Source organism: Pseudophryne corroboree, chromosome 6 (assembly GCF_028390025.1).
Source record: "Pseudophryne corroboree isolate aPseCor3 chromosome 6, aPseCor3.hap2, whole genome shotgun sequence".
Taxonomy (NCBI): domain Eukaryota; kingdom Metazoa; phylum Chordata; class Amphibia; order Anura; family Myobatrachidae; genus Pseudophryne; species Pseudophryne corroboree.
Genome location: NC_086449.1, coordinates 692086051 through 692112347, shown reverse-complemented (window position 1 = coordinate 692112347; position 26297 = coordinate 692086051). Strand labels below are relative to the sequence as shown.

Below are 26297 nucleotides of genomic sequence, written 5' to 3'. Positions count from 1 at the left end.
TCCTGGGGCCTTGTTTCGTCCTCTGCCACGGTCTACGTCTCTGTGTAAATCGCGGTTTGTCCGAACCATCCACGCCCGCTAGCCACCTGTAGACTTTGTTGTCATCATAATCCTGGTCTACCGTCATCTTTTTATTACGCTTAAACTTGAGTAAATCCCGCCTGTATTGGTCACACTGGGTCTCCAGTTTGTGAACCCAATCTTGGGATTTATCAGATTCCAGCACCTTCATATTCTCCCTTTCAAAGGTCGCAATTTTCTGCCGTGTGAGCTGTAATTCCCTATTTGCCTCCTCGATCACCAAGACCATAAGATCGAAGGCACATTTATTGAGGATTCCGATCCACTTTCTGACAAATTCCGGGTTGTGACGCCCAATAGTCGGCACATTGCGGATACGGAATCCTCTGGGTATTTTATGCTCTCTGTAGTATTCGGTGAGGGATATGCCATGTAACAAGAAGTCTATTTCCCTGCGTTTAAATTTCATAAGCTGGAACAGACAATCTTCAGCTTTCATTGCTGTGTCCATAACAGGTAAAATTTCTTTGGACAAGATGTTATCAATCTGTTCCTGGGTAAAACTAAATGTCTCACCAGGGGTCATATTACCCATGATATTACACCCTGGGACGTCCTGGGTCACACTTGCATTTTGCTCCATAATTCTGTGTACAAGCAAACACTTCCGTGCAGTACAGTGTAATAGTGAGTGTCCAAATGGGATTTAAACAAACATCACAAAGTGGTAGGTGCCTTACAACTGGTGCCTGAGGTGGCACAACAAATACTTGCAATTCAGTCGGCACTCTATGGATTAAGAAATCACAACTAGCCTCCGTGCAGCGTTAGACATGTCAGATGCAGTACTCCAAGAAGAAAACGGCACTGGACGCAATGTATAAGAAAATAAGGTGTATTGCAAAAAACGACAGCTGTTTCAGGGCAGCAGCCCTTTCCTCAAGTAGACAGCAACACCACCAACAAATGGACAAGACACACATACAACACTTACCCCACCTAAATACCCGCTGCAGTGCTCCCCACCGCCGTCTCTCCCCGCGTCCTGGCTTCCGGAAGTGAAGCCGCCGGGTCACTTCCGGTCAGCGCGTCACTGGTTACCATGGCGAGCCGATGTTTGCGGCTCACCTCGTCCCTGCTGCGCTTCACAGGGTGCCGGCTCAGCTTCCTCCATGGCCAGGAAGCTTGTGATCGGAGGGGGGAGGCAGGTAATCTAATGCACATACAGTTGAACATAATAAACAACAAAAAACAAATAATGTACATAGAAAACAAGCAATTGTATACAAACAGATCATTAATACAGGAACATTAAAGTCCCTGCTGTGTAACCCAGGAGAATACCCAAGAATGGAAACCAGACTCCAAATAAAAGGGTTCAATAGTGATAGGCAATAACCCTTAAACCATTGAAACTATATAAATAAATATAGAAGCTGCATGGGTTCTCCCTCCCCAATACTTTTGTGGAAACGCATATTCAATAATGGGCACGTAATGCCTAACCAAGTGTGTTCCAATTAATCTTGTCGTTCAGGCCCCGAGGCCAAAACGTATCTAATTTTAAAATCCAACGAGTCTCCTTCTCCAGTAGGATCCTAGCTCTGTCCCCTCCCCTCATGGATAATGTATATATATATATACATACAAAACAGTCTGCAATCAGTATACATACAGTAGTCACCTATATATTTGCTTTGCTTGAAATAAATAAGTTACTATAATACTGGTCGCAGAGGTAAATTCATATTTAGTAAATGACCCCCATTTTTCAAATTATCAAAGATATTCCTTATATTCTTCCAGAAATTGGGGGGTGCTACCACAGGCAAGGTAAGTCTACAAGAAAAAAAGAGAAGAAAGAATTCGAAATGCCCTATGGTGGTGCACACAATCTTGTATTAAGATATAACTTTTATTGAATTATATGTTAAAACCAGCGAATATTAAAAGGAAAGTAGAATCGTGTAAATAGAAAAGAAATAGTGTTTAAAATAAAAGTGCTGCGCACTAGATGTCACCGGATTCGCTCATGTATTGCTAGCAAAATCTATAGATGGTCACGAGTGTGTCAAAAATATTCCATGTCTATGTGTGTTATATTACACTTTTTAGATAGCTGAGAAAGCTGCAAGAATAAATGTCCCACAAATGAATTGTATTCCTTCCCAGGATTCCAGATGTGGGATCGTTGAAACCAAATTCCAGATATCACCTTATGTGGTGCTAATGATTTACTATATATTTTGCTGAATTGTCTCTCAATAAACTGATCAGAATGCTAAATGTGTACTGTGTCTCTCTGTATCTCAGAGTTAATATACAAGCTCAGTCATAAGGTCTCAGTAATGTCTGTGTGTTCTAGCTCCATGAGCAGTGTTGTATCCACTGAGAAAGGAGCATATGAAACATTCAGATACAAATGTATCCACTAAAGGGAAACAGTTATTAAGCTCTGACAGTATTCAATCTTTTACTTGTCACAAGATTTTATCATAGCTTCGCTATGGCTCATAGAGAGCTGTGACAATTAATGATAATAAATGATCAGAAATCTTTTTAACCAGATATTGTTGTACATCATATTTGTTCCCTTGGGATCCTTATATTCAAATAGATGTTTAGTGATCTAATTCGGATCATAAGAGTGGTTTTTCCTCTGTGTTATAATAGGGATGTTAAGGGCTCAACACACTCTTATTTGGATGTAGGCTCAAAGTATCAATATAAACATGGTTCGTTAATGTATCATGTTAAGCCTTCAAGGTGTGTATATGATAGTGAGTCTTACACCAGGTGCCTAAGTATATTAGGCGCCCTCTGCTGCCCTTTTATTTGGGAGGATTATATATACAGTGAGTATATAGCACTTGCTGTGAATGGGTCTGCGATCACTATAGAGTTAATGTGAGTGTAAAATGTGTCATTAATATCCTGACACACATCCAGCTTTTTATTAAATAATTTTTGATGTGGATGTTATATACACATTAAACATCTTTTGGTGTGCGTACCAGGGCTTTATTATTCAGCCTTGTGAACACCATTTAATACCATTCATAATACACAGTGTTATTTCGGCATGGTGAATTATTATCATCAGCATCTAGTTGTGCAATTTCCTCTCTGTAACTCCCACACTTTGCCTGAAATGAAACACTTGCAAAATCAATTATTTCTGATATAGATACATATGCACATTAAATGTCTATTGACCATATGGATTAGAACCTTAGTGTACTGCCTTAGTATAGGGTTCAGTATGGTTCATTACACATGGTAATTACTTGCACAGCAGCATCTAGTTGTGCAATTTCCTCCCTGTAACTCCCACACTTTGCCTGAACTGAAACACTTGCAAAATCAATGATTTCTGATATAGATACATATGCACATTAAATGTCTATTGACCATATGGATTAGAACCTTAGTGTACTGCCTTAGTATAGGGTTCAGTATGGTTCATTACACATAAGAGGCAGAACAGCAAAGCGTGCGTCAGGCTAGCTGCGCACTTTAGGTAGTCACCGGACAATGCTCAGCTAGATAGATTAGGGAAAATGTATACTGAAGCTGAAAGTGTCTGATCTGTGTTAGCTGTGAGGCTTGTCTAAAGCATACAATACTAATAGCTGCTAACAGAATGCTATACTGTGCAAGTAATTACCATGTGTAATGAACCATACTGAACCCTATACTAAGGCAGTACACTAAGGTTCTAATCCATATGGTCAATAGACATTTAATGTGCATATGTATCTATATCAGAAATCATTGATTTTGCAAGTGTTTCAGTTCAGGCAAAGTGTGGGAGTTACAGGGAGGAAATTGCACAACTAGATGCTGCTGTGCAAGTAATTACCATGTGTAATGAACCATACTGAACCCTATACTAAGGCAGTACACTAAGGTTCTAATCCATATGGTCAATAGACATTTAATGTGCATATGTATCTATATCAGAAATAATTGATTTTGCAAGTGTTTCAGTTCAGGCAAAGTGTGGGAGTTACAGGGAGGAAATTGCACAACTAGATGCTGATGATAATAATTCACCATGCCGAAATAACACTGTGTATTATGAATGGTATTAAATGGTGTTCACAAGGCTGAATAATAAAGCCCTGGTACGCACACCAAAAGATGTTTAATGTGTATATAACATCCACATCAAAAATTATTTAATAAAAAGCTGGATGTGTGTCAGGATATTAATGACACATTTTACACTCACATTAACTCTATAGTGATCGCAGACCCATTCACAGCAAGTGCTATATACTCACTGTATATATAATCCTCCCAAATAAAAGGGCAGCAGAGGGCGCCTAATATACTTAGGCACCTGGTGTAAGACTCACTATCATATACACACCTTGAAGGCTTAACATGATACATTAACGAACCATGTTTATATTGATACTTTGAGCCTACATCCAAATAAGAGTGTGTTGAGCCCTTAACATCCCTATTATAACACAGAGGAATAAACCACTCTTATGATCCGAATTAGATCACTAAACATCTATTTGAATATAAGGATCCCAAGGAAACAAATATGATGTACAACAATATCTGGTTAAAGAGATTTCTGATAATTTATTATCATTAATTGTCACAGCTCTCTATGAGCCATAGCGAAGCTATGATAAAATCTTGTGACAAGTAAAAGATTGGATACTGTCAGAGCTTAATAACTGTTTCCCTTTAGTGGATACATTTGTATCTGAATGTTTCATATGCTCCTTTCTCAGTGGATACAACACTGCTCATGGAGCTAGAACACACAGACATTACTGAGACCTTATGACTTAGCTTGTATATTAACTCTGAGATACAGAGAGACACAGTACACATTTAGCATTCTGATCAGTTTATTGAGAGACAATTCAGCAAAATATATAGTAAATCATTAGCACCACATAAGGTGATATCTGGAATTTGGTTTCAACGATCCCACATCTGGAATCCTGGGAAGGAATACAATTAATTTGTGGGACATTTATTCTTGCAGCTTTCTCAGCTATCTAAAAAGTGTAATATAACACACATAGACATGGAATATTTTTGACACACTCGTGACCATCTATAGATTTTGCTAGCAATACATGAGCGAATCCGGTGACATCTAGTGCGCAGCACTTTTATTTTAAACACTATTTCTTTTCTATTTACACGATTCTACTTTCCTTTTAATATTCGCTGGTTTTAACATATAATTCAATAAAAGTTATATCTTAATACAAGATTGTGTGCACCACCATAGGGCATTTCGAATTCTTTCTTTTTTTTTTTTCCTTGAAATAAATAATTATCTTCTTATCTCTCACTGTTTTGTTCCCTTTAATATATGCTTGAGGTATTACAAGGACTCAGTAACCATTTTTCTGACAGGATATGTAATATTTATGCCTCATATCTAAGAAATAGTATATTCAGCAGAAAAAAAGCACTTAAATGTTGTATATATTTTTCTGTGTTACAATGGAAGCTGAAAACCTGAGCCACGGGTGCAGTAAAAGCAGGTCAAGTATTAAAACTAATTAATGGCTCAGAAGGTTCAATGAAAAATTACTTTTCCCTGGGCTACTCTTAAAGAAATAATATTTGTTATTCACAGTCGTCCCCTGGGAGTGTATAAGAGAACCCGTCACTTTCAGTAAGATCATTATTTACTGTATGTAGTGTGTTTTGCACAATAGTGGGGTCTAATCATGTAAAGTGTCTGGAACCCGTTTGTTACTTTACGCTATATATTGCATCAGTTCAATGCAATATATAACTATGTAAAATGGCAATTTATGTATACTCACCTCTCCAACTAAGCACTCTGAAAAAGAGGACTTTTCCTGCAGTTCTCTGTTTTGCCGTGGAGTCAGAAAGGCGTGTCCCGTGTTCCAGTGTGGCTAGCCCGCCTCCCACTTTTGCTGCTGCACACTGCAGAAGCGCGTCCATTTTCTGCTGGGCATGCCCCTGGAGTGATGAACAGGGAGCATGCCACGAACCTATACCCCCTTTTTTAGGAGCACGTAGAAGAACACTCTCTAGCGGTGGTGCTAGGGGGCACCAGATAAAATCTTGCCTAGGGCACCAAATTGGTTAGGGTCAGCTCTAAGTAGCAAGGTTGCTGTGTCTTTGTACAACAGGCTGTATGTAAAATATGCTAATGCTGCAGGTGGTGTCTTGGGTAAACTGTTGTGTCTAAGGACACAGCTCTAGATCACTCTCTGTGAACATCGGTAATCTAATTAATCATCAGACGGATGGCGTATTCACGCAGTCAGGGCCAGTGAATCAGAATCCAAGGACACAGCCACTGACCTCTGCATTAGGGGCGACACACCCCTGTCTTCAAGAATGCTGGTCGTTGCTGCTCCTAAATGGCGCTGTGGCTTAGGGGGCACTGTCACATGCGCAGTGCAGTTCCTGCGCATGTGCAGATCTCATAACATCAGAGATGTCTGCAAACCATCCAACTCTGAATCTGAACCCTACTTGTATAGAATGAGATCTGATTATTTACCAGTTGAGTTTTAGTGCAATATTCTACTAGAGCTGGGTCTGAAGACAGATAACAGAAAGATTAAATATCAACATTTATTAGAGTTTTAGTTTTAAAATAGTGACGGCATGTGAATAAATCAGTAACAAGGCATGGCAGACATGATTCAGGTCCTGATGGTCTTCAGGCAGTAGTCGTAAACTACCAATGTTGGGTACCTTGCGCATGTGCAGTACAAGTCTTGCGGCATCGAAAGCAGACTAATTGATTATATGCAGCCATTGGGAGGAGGGGAGGGGGGTGATGGCCTCCATTACCTAAAATGGAGGATGACGCCTCCGTTTTGTGGAAGTGCTGAAATCTGGATCTCCAGGATTTACTGGCCTCTTGTTAGGAGCTACAGTGACCCATGGGTCCCTAAGCCGGCCAATAGAGTGATCTGATGCTGCATTCTCGGATGCAGTACTGGATCACAAATACATGCAGGAGGCATCTACTTATACCAGACACCTCCTACTGCACTAACATATCAGTACTGCTTCCAAGTAAGTGACACAAACCCAACATGTGGTGGTGAACATGGCATGGCTATCTATATCAACTGGAGATGGGATTAAATAAAAAAAAAAAAATATATATATATATATATATATAAATTAACTGAAACAATGACGCTTAGAGGTTTACCCCATAGCTAATTGCTGCACCGGAGCAATCCAATTAGCGAGGATTATGAATTCCTGAAGTCAAACTGAACCTCACAGCTCATGTAGTCTGTACAGTCTGTGTAAAAATGGCAATATTGAGTTCATATGCGGGGGCGGGGGGGGGGGGGGGGGGGGTTATTCCGCAGTTTGTGTGGAATCAGTTGGTTTCCAAGCCTGAGTCCTAATTTTCAGCTGCAGGAAAAATGCCTTTCCCTACTGCACAGGGATTTTAGCTTCCAATTACCCATGGAATTTAATTGAATACCCCCCACCACCCCTTATTGTACCCTTTTATATATCCTGAAATGTTTGCAAGAAATTTCATAATAGCTTTAAAAAATGTTACGTTAAAAAAAGCAATAATAATATATAAATATGTATAATATATAAATTTCTAGCGATCGCCACTAATCTTACACAATAGGTCTGATGATCTTATTATCTAGTCTGCTGCAAACCTATGTTACTGACAGTAATTCCTGAGAGCATATGAGGTTAGGAACTGCACGGAGCACATTTAGATAACCACCTCTCTATGAAGTTATTGTATATATTCATTTATACACAGACACATAGAATCATCACGGACACTTAGTCTCACCACACGCATACCATCGACCTTACCTTGTAATATTGTACTTTATAAAAAAAACAATTTTTGTTATCTAGCATGGTAAAACAATAATTATAAAATAGATGTAGAAATGCTGTTAATTTACAAGGCGCCATAGTGCTCCGCAGCATGAGAGAGTGGGGGAAACAGAGACATACTGTACAAGGTAGACAAAATAAATCATAAGAGGTTACAATCTATTATCTTAAAATAGATTATTTATGGTTTGCCGAACAAAAAAGTCAGCACTCTCCTCTTCTAGATAAAATCAGGATACACTCAGGGCCAATGCAATTAGCTGCAGAATACGCTGGTCCAGGTTCCAGCAGCTACTGTATGCTTACATCTCAGAATGCTAATTCTGCTCACAGCCTATGGAAGTGCAAGCAGAATCAGCCTGCCAAACTAACTGGCCAGAAACTGTGCATCTGAGCTGCCGATGGCAGGAACATCATGTTCTGGAGTTGCTTTTCCTCACTGAGAACCTTGTTAAAATTGAAGGACTGATGGATGGTGCAAAATACCGGGAGATACTACAGGACACCCTGCTTCAGTCTGTCCAAAAACGAAATCTTGGCAGAAAGTTCACCCTTTAGCAGGACAACGACCCCAAGCACAAAATCAAAGCAACTCTGACATGGGTGAATAACAAAAAGGTGAATATTCTACAATACCAAAGTCAAAGTCCAGATCTCAATCCATTTGAGATTCTGTGGCTCTGTTTAAAAATTGCAGTGCACCAACGTCAACAACCTGGACCGCACGGGCAAAAATCACCCCCAAATGGTGTGCAAACCTGGTAGTAACTGGCCCCAACAGACTTAGAGACACATTTACTAACATTATTTTTACTACAATAATGTGAAAAGAGTGTGTTTTCACACCCTTTTTTACATTATTTTATTATAACTCAATGTATTAAAAAACTGCTCCAAATCCCTTAATTGTAATTTTTTATAGTAAACCACATCGCATTCCACATACTAATAATGAGCAATACGATGTGGCCGAATTTACTAAAAAAACACAAAATGGTTAAAAAAACACTGCAGTGTGTCCTGTGATAATAATGCCAAATCACAGAGCAGCACTGCGATATGCTGTGCGGGACCGGGCTCTGGTGATCAGCTCTGTGGGTCCGATGGACACATAAGCTGGACACCTTTAAAAAAAGGAAAACATACTTACCAGTCCCAGGAGGCGGCGATCAGTGCTCCGGTGAGCTCTGCCGGCCCCGGGTCCTCCATGTGCTGCGCTGTGACACCTGTGCAGTAAAGTGATGCTACAAAGCAGCAGCTTACTTTACTGCACAGGGGGTCACACACAGCCAGGGTCGAAATGGCCCACAGGGGTACATGGGAAACCACCGGTGGGCCCCACTGCCTGGGGGCCCACACCCTCCTCTAGGGATCAGGTTCCAGACTGAGCCCTTGAGTTATACACTATACATATGTTACATTATACTGCACAGGACTATAGTGAATTCACTACAGTACATTGCTGTTATTAATCTGGTACCTTATCATGCATGCACTAGCAGTATTTACTATATATATGTATCAAGGTGTCTAGACCATACATTAATGGTTTGCCAAGCCTCTAAACGTGGGCCCCTACTACTGCATTTTCCCGGATGGGCCTTGCATGCCCCAGTCCGACACTGCTTCTACAAGCAGGAAAATGGCGCTGAACGCTGCTGTGTCCGCTCTGAGGAGAAGCTCCGCCCCCTTCATGGCGCTGTCTTCCCGCTCTTCTGAAGATTATACTGGCCTGAGGAATTGTGCTGGCAGCAATCCTGGGACGCTGACAGGCTTGGTGGTCAGTGTAGGGTGTAGGCGCTGGCTCAGGGCGCCCCTCACAGCGCCGCACCAAGTACCACTGAGCCCTGGAGTGCAGTTAGTACTGCGCTCCATACTGTGTTGCCGCCATCTTTACACCGGCTCCTCGCTTGCCAGGGGGGCCGGTGACTAACTCGCAACCGATCTTCTGGCTCTGTAAAGGGGTGGCGGCATGCTGCTGGGGTGAGCCATCCCCTGTGGCGGGGAACGTTCGATCCTCTCAGGAGCTCAGTGTCCTGTCAGCAGAGATAGTGGCTCAGACCCCACAGGGCGGACACTACTCCCCCCCCCCCCCTTAGTCCCTCGGAGCAGGGAGGCTGTTGCCAGCAGCCTCCCTGTTCCTAAACTCTAATCAAAATAATAAAACTAAAAGAACTCCTATGGAGCTCCCCTAGCTGTGACCGGCTCCTCCGGGCACATTTTCTAAACTGAGTCTGGTAGGAGGGGCATAGAGGGAGGAGCCAGCCCACACTCTCAAACTCTTAAAGTGCCAATGGCTCCTACTGGACCCGTCTATACCCCATGGTACTAATGTGGACCCCAGCATCATCTCGGACAGGGATGGGGAACCTTCTGCCCTCCAGCTGTTGTTGAACTACACATCCCAGCATGCCCTGCAACAGTTTTTGCATGGCTGAAAAGCATAACTGTAGCAAGGCATGCTGATATGTGTAGTTCAACAACAGCTGGAGGGCTGAAGGTTGCCCATCCCTGCTCTAGGACGTAAGAGAAATAAAAAAAATAACAAAAAGTAGGAAAATAGTATGAGAAGATCACGAGCAATACTGCAACATCCACATGCAGATGCTGGGATCTGTTACAGGGGGTGGTAGTCATGTGACCGCCGGTCGGCTGACCGAAAGTCACATGACCTCCTCCGTGAGCCCGACGGCTCACTATCCCGATGGTCGGCATGCCGACCGACAGGGACTATTTCCACTCGTGGGTGTCCACGACACCCATAGAGTGGGAATAGAACCCGTGGCGTCCCCACCGAGCCCGCAGCGTGGCGAGCGCAGCGTGGCGAGCGCAGCGAGCCCGCAAGGGGCTTGCTGCACTCGCCCCTCCCCGCCGGGATCCCGGCGTCGGTATGCTGCCGGGATCCCGGCGTCGGTAAGGTGACCGGCGGTCAGGAGACCGCCGGTCACCCGTACTACACCCGTTACAGGCAGTTAAGGGCTGGAGGCAGTTACTAGGAGGTACAGTATATCAAGCCTGGAAAGAAATAAAGTGGAGAAGTTGCCCAAACTAACCAATTAGCTTCTGCCTTTCATTTTATAAACTGTACTTGATAAATGCTAGCTAGAGCTGATTGGTTGCTATTGGCAACTTCACCAACTGTCCTATTCTGGACTCTTCAGAAGGCCTCATACCTCTCACCTGTAAGCTCCATCCCACAGCCTTTGTATTGTCTATGGAATCTCATTATGCCTTAGGGTATGTTTGAAAGCAGTACATCCCCGGACAACCTTCTATGTTCTTTCTTTATATTACACTATTTTATCTAGAGTTCAGCAGCTGCTTAGAAAACATCTTGTTTAAAACAAATCAAAGAAAAATTACCATAATCACGGTCCTCTATGAAACATTATATTACAGCAAAATGCAGGCCTTTGAAGTGCCAATATTTGTCTCCAGTACTGTTATTTAAAAGAAATACAAAATTATGACACATTACACATACATAAAATTGTGTCTACAAAACTTTTGCATGGAAACAAAATCATTCATTATGCTACATTTTTTTGGAATATGCAAGTGCTAATTAATCTTGTCTTTTGGCAGTCTGGAATTCAATAGAACATTTTTTTTACATATTTTTTAGCATTGATAACCTGCTCTATTTAAAGCCCCATACACACTAGATGAGAAAGTAAAAGATATCGCTCAGAAGGGCCATTCTAAGCGATATCTTTTACTATCTCGTCTAGTGTATACACTCAACATCGTTAATAATGCTCGCTCCCACGCATTGTTAACAACCCCCTCCCTCGTCTGAACAGTTCAGATGAGGGAGGACCTCGTTCAGAGGGAGGGGGAACAGGGGAATAGGACTGAGCAGTGCAATGAAAAGTAAAAGTGGCAGCGGGAATCATATACTTGCAGCCCCACCCCCATGCAATGCCACAAATGACGTACAAGATCCAGGTGGGTTGTTATTGTATACTCTCCCAGGATCACAGGAGAACTCCCCTAAATCTGGGAGTCTTTCAGAAATTCTGGGTGAGTAGGCAAGTATGATTCACTTATTGTACAATGCGCTATGGTACACAATGTGTACTAAACCATACTGGAAACTGAAACTAGACAGTTGTGAAATGATGACAGCTGTTTAGCAGAACTGTAGAAGTTTTGAACCTAGTAGTAAATTAGACCTAAAGACCTGTAGGAGTAAATGAAACCTAAAGACCTGTAGAAGTAAATGAGAGCTAAAGACCTGTAGGAGTAAATGAGATCTGTAGACCTGTAGAAGTAAATGAGAGCTAAAGACCTGTAGGAGTGAATGAGATCTATAGACCTGTAGGAGTAAATGAGACCTAAAGATCTGTAGCAGTAAATGAAAACTAAAGACCTAAAGACTTGTAGGAGTACTGTAAATGAAACCTAAAGACCTGTAGAAGTAAATGAGATCTGTAGACCTGTAGGAGTAAATGAAACCTAAAGACCTGTAGAAGTAAATGAGAGCTAAAGACCTGTAGGAGTAAATGAGATCTGTAGATCTGTAGAAGTAAATGAGAGCTAAAGACCTGTAGGAGTAAATGAGATCTATAGACCTGTAGGAGTAAATGAGACCTAAAGATCTGTAGCAGTAAATGAAAACTAAAGACCTAAAGACTTGTAGGAGTACTGTAAATGAAACCTAAAGACCTGTAGAAGTAAATGAGACCTAAAGAGTGTTACTAGCTCTGCACACAATTTAAAATATCACAAATCAACAATTTTTCTGAGCTACTGTCTATTTTAAGACTGTTTGTTTAGAACAAAAGCAGAGCTGGAAGGCTAGTCATTATTTGATGTGTAGACTGATGAGAAATATTGTTCACTCTAAACACAACTCAATCAGCAGCAAACAGCAATCAAAATCAGAGACCTGAAGGTCACAGTGTACAGAATCCTTTCTGTGGAAGATGCTGTTTTTAGTCTATAGAAACTGCACTGCTTATCATTCTGCATAAGCAGAATCAAAGTTCATCAAATATCTCCTTTTATTTCTCTCAAGCATAACAGAATATGTCCCTATATAAAATATATATTATTGTCCTTCATTTATATAGCTCCAGCATATTACCCAGCACTGTACAATCCACCCCTGCTCTCGTCACTGCCCCAGTGGAGAATTCAAACTAAATTCCGTTCTGCAAGTACACAGACATACTTGTGTGCCATTTTTATTCAGATATAAAATTATAGGATTTTGTATAATGTCATATAATACATGTTGTTTTGACAGTGGGAAAACTAGAACCTAGAGTAAATCCAATTACAAGCTCCATGCAGTAAGCACCGTGGTTGAAGTAGTGACCAAATTCACAAAAGTCTAAAATCTGTATTTATAAAATTTACTAATTGACACGGTTTGAAATATAGAAACTTATGTGTCGGAATTCAATTGATTATTACACTCAATATCCCATCTAAAGCGAAGGGAGAACACGGGGGTGATATTCATTTGAGGTCCATTATTGCACTGATCGTGCCCATAGAGCTTTACACAGCTAAACCCGACTAAAGTGCTGGGTGCACTTGCGTAAAGTCCCGTTTGGGCATCCAAACAGGTAACTTTTCGCGTATTTCAGGGGGGTGTGAGCTGAATTGCAAATGCCAGCAGCCATTCGCAATGAACGGAGCTACAATTAAATAGTTTTGTTTGGGTGCCATCTAGTGGCTGCCGACAGAGCAACATTTAAACCTCGCCCATTATGTGACAGCACTTGCCCGGTGTACACACACACACACACACACACACACGCGGGTTAATTTTTTTTTTGTCAGGAGCCAAATGAAACCCATGGTAGTATGGAGAGAATATAAAAACTCCACACAATTAGAGCCATGGTGGGAATGGAACCCACAACCTCAGTGCCATGAGGCAGTAATGCTAACCATTACACCATCTGTTTGCTTTTATTATTATTATTGGTTATTTATTTAGTAACTGCAGTACATATTAATATAAGTTGCATCGGTCCCTGCCCCAGAGGAGCTTGCAATCTATTATTCCCTACCACGTAGACACTAGTACACTAGAGTTAATTTCATCTACTGTACCTGTACATTTGGTACAGTATGTGGGAGAAAATTTGGAGCACAGAAGGAAAACTCCATACAGACAGAGTTGCATAACTCCCAACTGTCCGATTTCAGCGGGACAGTCCCACTATTTGGACACTATTCTGCTGTCCCTCCCGCGGGTCGCAGTGTCCCGCGGGCGGGGGGGCAGTTGGGGGAGGCTTTGATCACTGAATAGATGCCGTGCGCACGCGCACGACATCTATTCAATGCTGGGAGGGGAGCAGGGGGCTGCCCAACTGCTCAGGGACGCCCCCAAAATGCCAAAAACGGTTCTGGCGATCGGCCACGCCAACTCGGCAGATGTCACGCCCCTTCCACTGCAAGCCACACACCCTTTTCGGGTCGCGTGCGGCTTCAACGCGCAGGGGTCCCTCTTCCTCCCCCTTCAAAGTTGGGAGGTATGGAGTTGCCATGAAACCAGCACTATGATGCAGCAATGATAAATAATATTTTTATTGTTTTTTACTACATTTTCTATTCCCCCAAACTACAGTTGAAATATCATAGTCCTTGAATTTTCGTGGTACTAACGACTGAGCAGATACTGAACTGACAAAGGACTGTTAATGACTTTGTTGAACTTTGTCATTATTGCCTATTCTATGGACCTATTTTAACGTGGAGGCCTGGAGCTGTAGTCACATTTGGCCTATTGGTAATCTGGCACTGCATGCACCTAGCAATCCATGGAATATGTGAGCTGTGGTGCTTCATTTTGGAGAACAATACATAAATGAGATGTTTTTAGTGTATAACTAGCTGAATACCCGTGCTTCACTACAGAATATAAAGAATAATGCCAATGTTTGTCAGGCTGCACTTCTGGGCTTCCCTGGATTGTTGCTGTAAAATTGCTGGTGCTGAGGAGAATAATCCACCTCCTACTCTGCCCCATCCCGCCTCTGATGCTGTCCTGCTCAGTGCTGTAAATGCTGGGACAACAGGCCAAGCTCCGCCCATGGAAATCCTAACGCAATAAGACTATTGTCATTGCGCCCATCTTCAAGCTCAAGTTTACTACCCCTTGACACACCCCATGCCGATGGGGGCTGAACTGAAACGGCATCGGGAGTGTTACTATTCACCTCAGTGACCCCGAAAACTATACATTTTTACATGTCACCCAGGGCAGGCGCTACCACTAGGCAGCTTTAGGCAGCTGCCTATGGGCGGCGACCACTGGAGGGCGGCACTGCTTAGCCTCAGCCCAGCCAAACTCCTCCTTTTCTTTAAGAGACAGAGGAGCAGCTCGTGGGCGCCCCACCACGTCTGTCTTCAAAGTTCAAATGAGTGAGTTTACTATGTGGGACTCGTGAGTCCCTGATTGATTCAGCAAACCTGCCCCCCCACACCTCTCTGCGATAGCCCGCATAGTGTCAGTGTGGAATGTGTTTGACTTGTGTTCAGGCTGCCGCGGCCGCCTGTCTGCCGCATGTTGTGCTCCTGTCCTGAGTCCGGGGTCCCACATTATCGTTATCACATTGAGCTGTAGTCTCACCGCAGGTCCGCAGCTCCCCCACGCGATGGTCTCCCGAGTCCCGCCGCCCGCGTCATGCCCGGTGTCCGTCCCCCTCCCCCTTCCCCCCTCCGCCCTGCATTTGGGCACATCATGTAGCAGTCACCCGCGGCGGCTGGCCTGGTCCGCTCCGCTGCCGCACTGTGTTACTGCTCCGGCGCCGCCTCCCCACTACGATCGCCTGGCTGCAACTTGTCATCAGCCGCTGCGCTCCCCCTCCCTCCATTCAATCCCGCGACTGGCTCCAGTGATCAGCACTGGAACTCAGTGAATCATGGCACCTGCTGGCTGCTGCTGCCTCTTGTTAATAACAGCTCCCCCACAGCTATATTCGGCTCCCGCTGCCCCCCCATCTCCTCCTGCAGCTTGTTCCTACAAGGTTCATCTCCCCCCCCCCCCCGCAATTGGGCTACCGCTGCCCCCCCTCCCCTTCCTGCATCTTGTCACAGTCACCAGCTAGCCTCCCCCACACTTATTGGGCTCCCGCTGCCCCCCCCCCCTGCAGCTTGTTACCAGCTCCCCCACAGTAATTGGGCTCCTGCTGACCCCCCTCTCCCCTCCTGCATCTTGTTACCAGCTCCCCCACCACAGCTATTGGTCTCCCGCTGCCACCCCCACCCCCCCGCCACTCCCCTCCTGCATCTTGTTCCTACTAGGTTCATCCCCCCCCCCCCGCAATTGGGCTCCCACTGCCCCCCCCTCCCCTCCTGCATCTTGTTCCTAGGTTCATCCCTTCTCTCGCCCCCCCCCCCCCCCCAGTTGGGCTCCCGCTGCCCCCCCCCTCCCCTGCATCTTGTTCCTGTTAGGTTCATCTCATCTCCCCCCCCCACCCCGCAATTGGGCTCCCGCTGCCCCCCCTCCTTTTCCTGCATCTTGTTACCAGCTCCACCCCTCGATCAAGAGCACCCAGGGCCAGGAGAGTACTAGGAGGACGTCTCCTTAATGTATATAACGTGACTCAGGGCGGGATGTACTAAGCAGAAAATGCGATAAACCCCCTGTTTACCGCATTTTCCTGATGTACCATCCCCCGGCCGGCAGGTCAGCGCCGCGGTGGGGTTCGCCAGCTTTAGCTGGCGATAGTCCATAGAAGCCTATGGGCTTCTCTCCGTGGCGCTGTGTGAGGGATCCGATCGGATCCCTCCCAGCATGCCTTGCGGCCACCCCCGTCACCCTGCGCATGAGCAGACTGACTCCTGGGGCCGAATCCCGGAAGTCAGGCTGCCGCTGTGCATCGCGGAGGACAGCTCTTATCGGAAGAGCTGTCCTCCACAATGCTGATCGCATATGTAAGTACATATGCGATCAGCATCGTGGTGCAGGGGGGGTTTCTGGGTACCCAGAAACCCCCCCTGATGAACTGCATTCCTTATTTTAGAAACGACAGCTGTGTCTCCACTTCAAAGAAAGCCGTGATCGCAGCTACCGCTGCGGGGATGAGGGATCTATTGCCGGAAAAGTCTGCATAGTGACCTGCAGATACTGGGAGCTGCTGTGCAATGCTGTGGTGTGTCCTCATCATTCCAGTGGCTGTTCCGTGGCTGGCAGTGTCTCTCCTCTGCAACCCAGGTACATATATGTGCAGTACAATGTATATGCTTGTTGAAATGTTCAGTATGTGTGTGGTGTGTTTGTGTGTGGAGTGTATGTGCAGTCTGTGTATTTTGCCTACAAACACACACACTGTCCCTGTTGTCACTCTCCCTGTCGTCACTGTTGTCACTCTCCCTGTCATCATTCTCCCTGTCATCACTCTCCCTGTCGTCACTGTCTCTCTCTCCCTGTCATCACTGTCTCTCTCTCCGTCATCACTCTCTCTCTCCCTGTCGTCACTGTCTCTCTCTCCCTGTCGTCACTGTCTCTCTCTCTCTCCCTGTCGTCACTGTCTCTCTCTCCCTGTCGTCACTGTCTCTCTCTCCCTGTCGTCATTGTCTCTCTCCCTGTCGTCACTCTCTCTCTCCCTGCTGTCACAATTTCGGCTCATTCAGTGTGCTACAATGTGAGTTTTTGCTCATTCAGTGTGATACAATGTGAATTTTGGCTCATTCAGTGTGCTACAATGTGAATTTTGGTTCATTCAGTGTGCTACAATGTGAATTTCGGCTCATTCAGTGTGCTACAATGTGAATTTTGGTTCATTCAGTGTGCTACAATGTAAATTTCGGCTCATTCAGTGTGCTACAAGGTGAATTTCAGCTCATTCAGAGTGCTACAATGTGAATTTCGGCTCATTCAGTGTGCTAAAATGTGAATTTCAGCTCATTCAGTGTGCTACAAGGTGAATTTCGGCTCATTCAGTGTGCTATAATGTGAATTTCAGCTCATTCAGTGTGCTACAATGTGAATTTCGGCTCATTCAGTGTGCTACAATGTGAATTTTGGCTCATTCAGTGTGCTACAATGTGAGTTTCGGCTCATTCAGTGTGCTACAATGTGAGTTTCGGCTCATACCGTGTGCTACAAGGTGAATTTCGGCTCATTCAGTGTGCTACAATGTGAATTTCGGCTCATTCAGTGTGCTACAAGGTGAATTTCAGCTCATTCAGTGTGTTACAATGTGAGTTTCGGCTCATTCAGTGTGCTACAATGTGAGTTTCGGCTCATTCAGTGTGCTACAATGTGAGTTTCGGCTCATTCAGTGTGCTACAATGTGAATTTCAGCTCATTCAGTGTGCTACAAGGTGAATTTCGGCTCATTCAGTGTGCTACAATGTGAGTTTTGGCTCATTCAGTGTGATACAATGTGAATTTTGGCTCATTCAGTGTGCTACAATGTGAATTTTGGTTCATTCAGTGTGCTACAATGTAAATTTCGGCTCATTCAGTGTGCTACAAGGTGAATTTCAGCTCATTCAGAGTGCTACAATGTGAATTTCGGCTCATTCAGTGTGCTAAAATGTGAATTTCAGCTCATTCAGTGTGCTACAAGGTGAATTTCGGCTCATTCAATGTGCTATAATGTGAATTTCAGCTCATTCAGTGTGCTACAATGTGAATTTCGGCTCATTCAGTGTGCTACAATGTGAATTTTGGCTCATTCAGTGTGCTACAATGTGAGTTTCGGCTCATTCAGTGTGCTACAATGTGAGTTTCGGCTCATACCGTGTGCTACAAGGTGAATTTCGGCTCATTCAGTGTGCTACAATGTGAATTTCGGCTCATTCAGTGTGCTACAAGGTGAATTTCAGCTCATTCAGTGTGTTACAATGTGAGTTTCGGCTCATTCAGTGTGCTACAATGTGAGTTTCGGCTCATTCAGTGTGCTACAATGTGAGTTTCGGCTCATTCAGTGTGCTACAATGTGAATTTCAGCTCATTCAGTGTGCTACAAGGTGAATTTCAGCTCATTCAGTGTGTTACAATGTGAGTTTCGGCTCATTCAGTGTGTTACAATGTGAGTTTCGGCTCATTCAGTGTGCTACAATGTGAGTTTCGGCTCATTCAGTGTGCTACAATGTGAGTTTCGGATCATTCAGTGTGCTACAATGTGAATTTCGGCTCATTCAGTGTGCTACAATGTGAATTTCGGCTCATTCAGTGTGCTACAATGTGAGTTTCGACTCGTACCATGTGCTATAATGTGAAAGGGGCACCAGTACTAGATAGTATAATGGGTTCTACTACACGGGACACGCCCCCTTGTGGATGACCACGCCCCCTTTCCCTTGACTTTTGCATACCCCCACTTCAAAATTTCCACTTCGACCACTGTGTATATATATATATATATATATATATATACTGCGTATATATATATATATATATATATATATATATGAGACTACATACAAACACATATATGTGGGGGGGGGGCAGCTGACAATTTGCCTAGGGTGCTGAGAAACCTTGCACCGGCCCTGATGTCACCCCCTTCCCACCCCCAACCCTAGGGGTGTCTTAACCCCACGTCTCACAACTATGCTGATAGGGGCTGAACTTGGTCTGAAACGGCATCGGGAGTATCACTATTCATCTTAGCGACCCCGAAAAGTATAGATTTTTACATGTCACCCCCTTCACACCCCTACCACTAGGGGTGCTTGGGGTGTCTTACCGCCACAGTATTTTTTTCCAGATTGTAAGTCATATGTGTACCAAGTTTTGTTGTAAATTGCTCCAGACATTCCAGAGTTATGCTGGAACATACATACACACATACATACACACATACATACACACATACACACATAGGGGGTAATTCAGACCTGATCGCTGGGTAGCAATTTTTGCAGCCCTGCGATCGGATAATCACCACCTACAGGGGGAGGGTATTTTAGCTGTGCAAGTGTGTGAATGCATGTGTAGCAGAGCTGCACAAACTGATTTTGTGCAGTCTCCGCGCAGCTCAGGACTAACTCAGCCGCTGCGATCACTTAAGCCTGTCCGGGACCTGATTTGATGTCAGACACCCTCCCTTCCAATGCTTGGACATGCCTGCATTTTTCCAGACACTCCTTGAAAATAGTTAGTTGCCTCCCAGAAACGCCCTCTTCCTCTCAATCTCCTTGCGAACACCCATGCGATCGGATCCTTCGCACAAACCTGTCACTGACCGGCGATCCCCGTTGCTGCCTGCGCATTGCGGTGCATATGCATGCGCAGTTCATATCTGATCGCAGGATGTAAGACAATGCAGCCCAGCGATCCGGTCTGAATCGACCCCGTAGATCCATTTTTATTAGTGATGTGCACCGGATATTTTTCGGGTTTTGTGTTTTGGTTTTGGATTCGGTTCCGCGGCCGTGTTTTGGATTCGGACGCATTTTGGCAAAACCTCCCTGAAAATTTTTTGTCGGATTCGGGTGTGTTTTGGATTCAGGTGTTTTTTTACAAAAACCCCTCAAAAACAGCTTAAATCATAGAATTTGGGGCTCATTTTGATCCCATAGTATTATTAACCTCAATAACCATAATTTCCACTCATTTCCAGTCTATTCTGAACACCTCACAATATTATTTTTAGTCCTAAAATTTGCACCGAGGTCGTTGGATGACTAAGCTGAGCGACCCAAGTGGCCGACACAAACACCTGGCCCATCTAGGAGTGGCACTGCAGTGTCAGACAGGATGGCACTTCAAAAAATAGTCCCCAAACAGCACATGATGCAAAGAAAAAATGAGGTGCACTAAGGTCGCTGGATGGCTAAGCTAAGCAACCCAAGTGGCCGACACAAACACCTGGCCCATCTAGGAGTGGCACTGCAGTGTCAGACAGGATGGCAGATTTAAAAAATAGTCCCCAAACAGCACATGATGCAAAGAAAAATGAAAGAAAAAAGAGGTACAAGATTAAATTGTCCTTGGGCCCTCCCACCCACCCTTATGTTGTATAAACAGGACATGCACACTTTAACAAACCCATCATTTCAGTGACAGGGTCTGCCAAACAACTGTGACTGAAATGACTGGTTGGTATGGGCCCATACCAAAAAAAGAAGCAATCAATCTCTCCTTGCACAAACTGGCTCTACAGAGGCAAGATGTCCACCTCCTCCTCATCGTCCGATTCCTCACCCCTTTCACTGTGTACATCCCCCTCCTCACAGATTATTAATTCGTCCCCACTGGAATCCACCATCTCAGGTCCCTGTGTACTTTCTGGAGGCAATTGCTGGTGAATGTCTCCACGCAGGAATTGATTATAATTCATTTTGATGAACATCATCTTCTCCACATTTTCTGGAAGTAACCTTGTACGCCGATTGCTGACAAGGTGAGCAGCTGCACTAAACACTCTTTCGGAGTACACACTGGAGGGGGGGGGGGGCAATTTAGGTAGAATAAAGCCAGTTTCTGCAAGGGCCTCCAAATTGCCTCTTTTTCCTGCTAGTATATGTACGGACTGTCTGACGTGCCTACTTGGATGTGGTCACTCATATAATCCTCCACCATTCTTTCAATGGTGACAGAGTCATATGCAGTGACAGTAGACGACATGTCAGTAATCGTTGGCAGGTCCTTCAGTCCGGACCAGATGTCAGCACTCGCTCCAGACTGCCCTGCATCACCGCCAGCGGATGGGCTCGGAATTCTTAGCCTTTTCCTCGCAGCCCCAGTTGTGGGAGAATGTGAAGGAGGAGCTGTTGACGGGTCACGTTCCGCTTGACTTGACAAGTGTCTCACCAGCAGGTCTTTGAACCTCTGCAGACTTGTGTCTGCCGGAAAGAGAGATCCAACGTAGGTTTTAAACCTAGGATCGAGCACGGTGGCCAAAATGTAGTGCTCTGATTTCAACAGATTGACCACCCGTGAATCCTGGATAAGCGAATGAAGGGCTCCATCCACAAGTCCCACATGCCTAGCGGAATCGCTCCGTTTTAGCTCCTCCTTCAATCCCTCCAGCTTCTTCTGCAAAAGCCTGATGAGGGGAATGACCTGACTCAGGCTGGCAGTGTCTGTACTCACTTCACGTGTGGCAAGTTCAAAGGGTTGCAGAACCTTGCACAACGTTGAAATCATTCTCCACTGCGCTTGAGTCAGGTGCATTCCCCCTCCTTTGCCTATATCGTAGGTAGCTGTATAGACTTGAATGGCCTTTTGCTGCTCCTCCATCCTCTGAAGCATATAGAGGGTTGAATTCCACCTCGTTGCCACCTCTTGCTTCAGATGATGGCGGGGCAGGTTCAGGAGTGTGGAGCTGGTGCTCCAGTCTTCGGCATGCGGTGGCTGAATGCCGAAAGTGGCCCGCAATTCTTCGGGCCACCTACAGCATCTCTTGCACGCCCCTGTCGTTTTTTAAATAATTCTGCACCACCAAATTCAATGTATGTGCAAAACATGGGACGTGCTGGAATTTGCCCACATGTAATGCACGCACAATATTGGTGGCGTTGTCCGATGTCACAAATCTCCAGGAGAGTCCAATTGGGGTAAGCCATTCTGCGATGATGTTCCTCAGTTTCCGTAAGAGGTTGTCAGCTGTGTGCCTCTTCTGAAAAGCGGTGATACAAAGCGTAGCCTGCCTAGGAACGAGTTGGCGTTTGCGAGATGCTGCTACTGGTGCCGCCGCTGCTGTTGTTGCTGCGGGAGGCAATACATCTACCCAGTGGGCTGTCACAGTCATATAGTCGAGTCTGCCCTGGTCCACTTGTCCACATGTCCGTGGTTAAGTGGACATTGGGTACAACTGCATTTTTTAGGACACTGGTGACTCTTTTTCTGACGTCTGTGTACATTCTCGGTATCGCCTGCCTAGAGAAGTGGAACCTAGATGGTATTTGGTACCGGGGACTCAGTACCTCAAGCAATACTCTAGTTCCCTGTGAATTAACGGTGGATACCGGAAACACGTTTAACACCGCCCAGGCTGCCAAGGCCTGAGTTATCCGCTTTGCAGCAGGATGACTGCTGTGATATTTCATCTTCCTCGCAAAGGACTGTTGGACAGTCAATTGCTTACTGGAAGTAGTACAAGTGGTCTTCCGACTTCCCCTCTGGGATGACGATCGACTCCCAGCTGCAACAACAGCAGCGCCAGCAGCAGTAGGCGTTACACTCAAGGATGCATCGGAGGAATCCCAGGCAGGAGAGGACTCGTCAGACTTTCCAGTGACATGGCCTGCAGGACTATTGGTTTTCCTGTGTAAGGAGGAAATTGACACTGAGGGAGTTGGTGGTGTGGTTTGCAGGAGCTTGGTTATAAGAGGAAGGGATTTAGTTGTCAGTGGACTGCTTCCGCTGTCACCCAAAGTTTTTGAAGTTGTCAATGACTTCTGATGAATGTGCACCAGGTGACATATAAGGGAGGATGTTCCTAGGTGGTTAACGCCCTTATCCCTACTTATTACAGCTTGACAAAGGCAACACACGGCTTGACACCTGTTGTCCGCATTTCTGTTAAAATAATTCCACACCGAAGAGGTGATTTTTTTTTTTGTAATTTGACCAGGCATGTCAATGGCCATATTCGTCCCACAGACAACAGGGGTCTCCTTGGGTGCCTGACTTAAACAAACCACCTCACCATCAGAATCCTCCTTGTCAATTTCCTCCTCAGCGCCAGCAACACCCACATCCTCATCCTGGTGTACTTCAACAGTGACATCTTCAGTTTGACTATCAGGAACTGGACTGCGGGTGCTCCTTCCAGCACTTGCAGGGGGCGTGCAAATGGTGGAAGGCGCCACCTCTTCCCGTCCAGTGTTGGGAAGGTCAGGCATCGCAAACGACACAATTGGACTCTCCTTGGGGATTTGTGATTTAGAAGAACGCACAGTTCTTTGCTGTGCTTTTGCCAGCTTAAGTCTTTTCATTTTTCTAGCGAGAGGATGAGTGCTTCCATCCTCATGTGAATCTGAATCACTAGCCATGAACATAGGCCAGGGCCTCAGCCGTTCCTTGCCACTCCGTGTCGTAAATGGCATATTGGCAAGTTTACGCTTCTCCTCATATGCTTTTAATTTTGATTTTTGGGTCATTTTACTGAACTTTTGTTTTTTGGATTTTACATGCTCTCTACTATGACATTGGGCATCGGCCTTGGCAGACGACGTTGATGGCATTTCATCATCTCGGCCATGATTAGTGGCAGCAGCTTCAGCACGAAGTGGAAGTGGATCTTGATCTTTCCCTATTTTAACCTCCACATTTTTGTTCTCCATTTTTTAATGTGTGGAATTATATGCCAGTAATATATCAATAGCAATGGCCTACTGTACCGTACTGCTATATATTATATACTGGTGGTCAGCAATATTATGCACTGTCCTCCTACTATATATACTGCGCACAACTAAAATGCACCACAGGTATGGATGGATAGTATACTTGACGACAAAGAGGTAAGTAGAACAGTGGACAACTGTACCGTACTGCTATATATTATATACTGGTGGTCAGCACAATTATGCACTGTCCTCCTACTATATATAGTGTGCAATACTTAAATGCACCACAGGTATGGATGGATAGTATACTTGACGACACAGAAGTAGGTAGAGCAGTGGCCTACTGTACCGTACTGCTATATATTATATACTGGTGGTCAGCAAAATTATGCACTGTCCTCCTACTATATATACTGCGCACATCTTAAATGCACCACAGGTATGGATGGATAGTATACTTGACGACACAGAGGTAGGTAGAGCAGTGGACTACTGTACCGGACTGCTATATATTATATACTGGTGGACAGCACAATTATGCACAGTCCTCCTACTATATATACTGCGCACAACTTAAATGCACCACAGGTATGGATGGATAGTATACTTGACGACACAGAGGTAGGTAGAGCAGTGGACTACTGTACCGTACTGCTATATATTATATACTGTTGGTCAGCAAAATTATGCACTGTCCTCCTACTATATATACTGCGCACAACTTAAATGCACCACAGGTATGGATGGATAGTATACTTGATGACACAGAGGTAGGTAGAGCAGTGGACTACTGTACCGTACTTCTATATATTATATACTGGTGGTCAGCACAATTATGCACTGTCCTCCTACTATATATACTGCGCACAACTTAAATGCACCACAGGTATGGATGGATAGTATACTTGACGACACAGAGGTAGGTAGAGCAGTGGACTACTGTACCAGACTGCTATATATTATATACTGGTGGACAGCACAATTATGCACTGTCCTCCTACTATATATACTGCGCACAACTTAAATGCACCACAGGTATGGATGGATAGTATACTTGAGGACACAGAGGTAGGTAGAGCAGTGGACTACTGTACCGTACTGCTATATATTATATACTGGTGGTCAGCACAATTATGCACTGTCCTCCTACTATATATACTGTGCACAACTTAAATGCACCACAGGTATATATGGATAGTATACTTGACGACACAGAGGTAGGTAGAGCAGTGGACTACTGTACCATACTGCTATATATTATATACTGGTGGACAGCACAATTATGCACTGTCCTCCTACTATATATACTGCGCACAACTTGGAGAAAAGGAAAAAAGAGAGGCGCCCGTGACTTTCAACCTCGGAGAACTTCCTAATGCCGCACAATATGTAAAAAAGGGGGAAAATTGCCAACCCCCAAAAAATAACAATAACAAGAAAAACGAACCAAAATGTGCGCAGAAGGAAGAGCCAAATAATGAATTAAATTTAATTGATTTTTATTTCATCAGGGTTAATAACCAAGTACTAAATGAATTAGCTAAAATATAATCCTTAGAGTGACCACAATAAGATATGAAGAAAAATAAAAATATATTTAATTAAAACAACATAATATTAAAATCCACAACCATCTGTTAATATTCTCACATACAGCTATAATTTCAGAAGGCCAATAATGGATACAAGTGTATCAAAATCCTATGGAATTAAGCCGTTCCTGAAATAAATATTAATGTAGCCACTTGGGATGCACAAATAAATCACAATTTTTCAAAGAATATCAATACATAAACTAAAAAGTCCACAGTGGCTGCCCAGCCTTATTAACTAATTGATGTAATGTGCACAGACAAAATTCATCCAAGGTCAGTGTAATGAATGGGTAAAAAAATATATATTGCCTGTCAATTAGGATTCATAGGATTAAAACAACGGTGAAGGACTGAAAATCATAACGATCCAAAATTATAATGGTTAACCGTTAAGTATGTAGTCAAAAAGTCCCGTACGGCTCAGCGGCTCCTATCCTCGTACGGCCGCTGGTGTGAGTGGCTAAATGTCGGGACAGTGGGTAGAGGCCAGTCCCGTCCCACTAGACAGAATTAAATATGAAGTCCCGAAATAACTCAAAGGCTCTAATCCTCGTAAGGCCGCCAGTGTGGGCGGCTAATAAACAGATTACTGTAGTGATGAATTAA

General features: G+C 44.4%; 1 protein-coding gene across 2 annotated transcripts in view; it reads right to left on the bottom strand.

Annotated features, from left to right (window-relative positions):
- KCNIP1 (potassium voltage-gated channel interacting protein 1) overlaps window positions 1-26297 on the bottom strand; it is a 748664-nt gene that overhangs the window by 584575 nt on the left and 137792 nt on the right. The window lies entirely within an intron of this gene.